General features: G+C 49.0%; 1 pseudogene; it reads left to right on the top strand.

Moving 5' to 3' along the window:
- The first annotated feature begins 311 nt into the window (after positions 1-311).
- On the top strand, positions 312-3,301 carry LOC116863608 (annotated as a pseudogene).
- Positions 3,302-4,657: the final 1,356 nt, after the last annotated feature.

Consider the following 4,657-nt stretch of genomic DNA (forward strand, 5'->3'; position numbering starts at 1 on the left):
TGACCTAGGATACAGGGTCCTACCCGAGGCAGCACAGATGTGACTGTTGGGCTTCATTTTCTATGTCCTCATTGAACAAAGGACTTCTGACTGGGAATACCAAGTGGGGACCTCCCAGACAAAGTCGTCCCTGAGTTTTTCAAAGAAGTAAATATTGACAACATTTTATCACCTTTAGAACTGCAAAAAGCAAGGAACACAAAGTTCTACGAAAGTCCTAGAATTCTTGCATAAAGAATGTTTCCATTTCCAAGAGAAGAGTAAGACATGGGTCCCAAACCCCTCATTCATTTTTCTTCTAGCGTCAGGGCAGAGCCAAGAGGAGGAGGAAAGGTGGGACTCTGGAAGGTAAGGTTCTGCCTATTCCACCTGAGCTCTCCAAGGCTGATCCTTGCTGTCCTCTCCATGAGGGCCCAGTCCATGAACTCTGAGGATGCGAGCTGCTAGATTAATTCCCTCAGAGGAGAGGCTCATGGAAATGCAGCCAGAGTACAAAACCCTTCTCAGATCCCTGCTCTGACCAATACTGAGCATGAAGCAGTGATGGATCTGGACAATGAGTGCTGCCCAATAAGGTGGCTTTATGAGAGGACCAGAGTCAGAACTTCTGTCTCCTGACTTTGTGAAAGCTCTGTGACATCATAGATGCTCAGGAGTCTTCCCTGACCTCTCTGCTTCACAGAGGTGGTCTGATCATCACATGGATAATTTACATGAAAGTACTTTATACAGGAAGCTAGATTACTAACCAGCTTCACATCATTGGCCATTTGCCCTCATCTATTGATTATTGGGGCTTTCAGAGTCCCAACATCGTGAGGCTGTCCCATAGGGGACTCCTGTATTAATACCTGTGTTCCTACTTTCACTATATAACTCATTCTCCTGTTTCCTCAGACAACACATGGTAACAACGGGAAGTGGAGGAGACCCGGAAGCTGATCTGTTTTAAGAAGGTGACCAGTCTTTGCACTCTATCTTATTGCCTCTTAGAGCACATTTTATGCAATTGCAGTATTCACTGCAGTCTGTCATAGCCATGGAGGGGTAGCCATAGCAACAGATATTGGGGTGAAGGCTGCTGAGTACACTGTCAAGTCATAAAAGTGGGCATTGTGAAGGGGCATCAGGCTTCAGGTAGCCCCTCCCTTGTCAGGCCTGCATGGCCTCCTCCCCTTGTTCTGGTCCTGGCTGCAGTTTTGTACCTCCTGTCTCCTGCAGCCCCCTCGGCCGGCATCATGATACCATCCAGTTTCATCAACTGTTATGTCCAGAACCCTTCCTGTGAGGAATGTAATATCACAACTGCTGAGATCAATGGGCTGCTGTTCCTGCAGGCTCTGGAAGATTCTACTCCCTTGGCTTCCATGGCTCCAGTGGCAGCTTCATCATTCATTCTCTCCCATGACTTCTCAGCAGTTCCTCCAGGAGAGCTAATACCAGCTTCGCTGCCTGAGCCTTCCCCACCACCTGCCTCCATCTTCTCAGCTAACCCAGTGATCCCTGTGGCTGATTTCTTTCCACACTCACCACTGGGTGATTCTTTGCCACCAGAGCCCTTTCCTCCCTTGGATTTCAAATTCCCAACGGACCATTTCCCAGCCCAGCCCCCTGCCTTTGCACCTCCTGTCCCACCACATCATGCCCATTCAGTAGACTGTAGTATCCAAACAAAGACAGTGTCTCTAAAAAGCATCTTCTCTCTGGAACCTACCCTTTCCCAAGATGTCAGCCCCTTACCGGAGTTGTCCCAGAGGGTGAATCCCACTGAGACCTTCGCTCGTCATCACGCACCACCAAACCGGTCTGCTTCACCACGGCCAGACTGCAATTTAACTGTGACACAATCTAAACCGATTTCCATCTCAAGGAAGCCTGTTCCAGAGAGCTCACCCCCACGGGAGTTCTGTGGGTTGTCCACTTATGTCCCAACAATCACAGGCATTGACCCTCCAGCTTGTCAATTTTAGACCTCCCTTGGTGGCAAACTCATGCCAAAGACTTCTTCCCTTCAACCCTGGCTCCACGTGTTTTCCATCAAGAGTTTCTCGTCCTCCATTCTTCAGAGGCTTCTTCCAGGGGAGACCCTGCAGCCAACCTTGTAGAGCCTGGGAACCTCTCACTTCTCAGCCCTGATGCCCTGGCACTTCTAGAGAAACAAGTTCAAACGAGGTGTGATTTCCTCAGGTGGAAGGAAACAAAGCGTACTTTCCCAAAACAAATAATTGCTGATAAGCATGACTTGGCATCCTCCCTCCCTTTCTAGAGCAGCAAAGGCCAATCAAAGGAGCTGCATATGCATCAGCAGCGCCCATATCCTGCAACCTTGGAGGAGGGTCATTCACAGCAAACCCCTATCCAGTTCCTCTGGGGTCTCCAAACTCCACATAGTGAGTCCTTCTTCCCTGCTGCCAATGCCTCAGATAACATCTGGAATGCCTCCCCAGAGCAGGAATCCCCAGTAGGTCCCCATCCACTTCCTCCATCCTTGCCCAAGGAAGGTCCCCGCCTCAACTCCTGCCTCAAACCCAGGCCCTACATATCCCTCATATCCAGCCACAGGCCCACCTTCAATCCCCACTCCCAAGCCTGCCATCTGGTCCTCTACCCGACATCAAGATCTGTGGAGTGTGTTTTCACAGACCTGGGAATGAATCTGAGAGTCATGTCAACAGAAATGCAACATCTGGAATGGAACGTGTTGCACATGGTGCAGGAACCTGTGTGGGGCTTACCCACTGTTGTCCAAAGATCCCAAGAGGATTACCATCCTTCAGTTCCTAACCATTCTCCCAAACCCTGTGCCACCAAGGCCCAAGTTGTAATCTCTGTCCCTCTGGCCCTTGCTGCTCTCTCTATCCATCATGCACAGTTTCCTCTCAGTGACGAGATTTGGAAAAAAATTAGAGAGGCACCTTCGAAAGAGGCTCATCCAACACTGGTGGGGCCTGCCCTGCAGGATCTAGGAGTCTCTCGCAGTGATGAGCAGTCCGAGTACTCTTCCACAGCTACCTGAGTCTCAGGGCCATCGTGGACGCTCAGGGAACTCTAATAAGAGTGAGATCAAATTGAGTGTCTCTAAAAGTGTGTACATGGAGGACCCAGAAATGCTTCAGCTAGAGTACAGTGACCTGGCAAAGTACAAAGATGACCGGGAGAAGGATAACAATGACTTGGAGAAGGACAAAAATCTGGAGAAGGAAAATGATGACCGGGAGAAGGATCAGGGACGCAACCCAGAGAATGGCCCAAAAGATTATCTGTTGAGTGACCCACTTAGCTCTTCAGATAATGAAATGGGGTATGATTCTGAGAAAGAAATTAGAAGCCCTTTCAGTGAAGAACTCCATGGTGTCTGTGGAGACTATGGGTGAGAGACAACTTGGAAATGCCCTGAAGATACATTTAAGCAGAAAGTCTGAGGAAATCAATGAGGGCCAGTTGCCTGGGACTGTGCGTAATTCACAGTATACTATGAAGGAGACATCACCTCTTTCTGAGAAGTTTGCCAGCCTGAAATAAAACAGAGAAGTTTGCCACCATCAGAGTCAACCTCTACTCCCTGAGTACCTTCCAGAAGCTTAGCTTTGTTGAACCTCGTGCAGAACAGAAGCTGGAAGACCATGTTTAAAGATTTCATAAGAGGGGGACTTGGGCCCTTCCCCCTAGGGTCCATGAAATCATAGAGCTCTTTTAATCCAAAGAGTCCACATTCCATTCTAGCCTTTCCTCCTCAACCAACGTGATTTCTGGGGCAAATTGTAAAGCTGGGAGCTTCAACTCCCTTGATGGAAGCTTGAAATCTCTCCATGGAAACAAAACAGGAACAGCAAATTCAGCCCCCATCCCCGATTGTCTTCTCCCTGCCACCTTAACTTTGAGCAAGGAAGGACAGAGAATTCTGAGGCAATCACCCTCTAATATCAACCATTAGCTTGCAGAGGATGTTCCGAAAACTAAGGATGGCAGTCAGACTCTTACACCTGTCAGACATGACACCATAGACAACAGACGACCCCCAAGGCTGCCTACAAGGCAAGGTGCATTCAGACATGAGCCAAAGGGTAAGAGTGCAAATTCCAGTGGGTAGAAGAGGAGGGCAACAAGACATAAAGATGAAGAATACAGACCTGGTGTTGTGCCCACAGAGTCCAGGGAGATATTCAGGACCAAGGAATTTCATACACATCAATCACAACCTAGCATCTTAACAGCCAACAAGCCACTTAGCTCCCAAATTATAAAGGGGAAGAAGCATAAAGTCAAAGCCACCATCCCACCAAACATACCAATTCCGCAAGATCCGAAATCATTGAATCTCAAAGAATAACTCTTGCATGAGTTAAAGCTTACGCTGGAGAACAGGGAGCATAACCAGGCCCAAGCCCAATGCACTGGCCTGCCCACTACCTCAGATCATTTAACTTAGAGGGACACACTGCCTCATGTCCACGGTGTCTCCAGTGGGGATACGAGAGCCTCCCAGGTGCTGCATGTCCATACAGAGGACACAGGAATTACTATGGAACAACACCAGGAGCCCTGGGTCCCTAAGCCTGTCTTAAGGAAGTGCAAGAAGAAGAGCCCCCCCTCGACCGGCTGCAAAGACCATGAGGCCTCCGGGTTCCAAGGCACAAGAGCGTGGTGGAGGGGATGC

This window comes from Lontra canadensis, unplaced genomic scaffold (assembly GCF_010015895.1).
Source record: "Lontra canadensis isolate GAN:19392208 unplaced genomic scaffold, GSC_riverotter_1.0 scaffold1819, whole genome shotgun sequence".
Classification (NCBI taxonomy): domain Eukaryota; kingdom Metazoa; phylum Chordata; class Mammalia; order Carnivora; family Mustelidae; genus Lontra; species Lontra canadensis.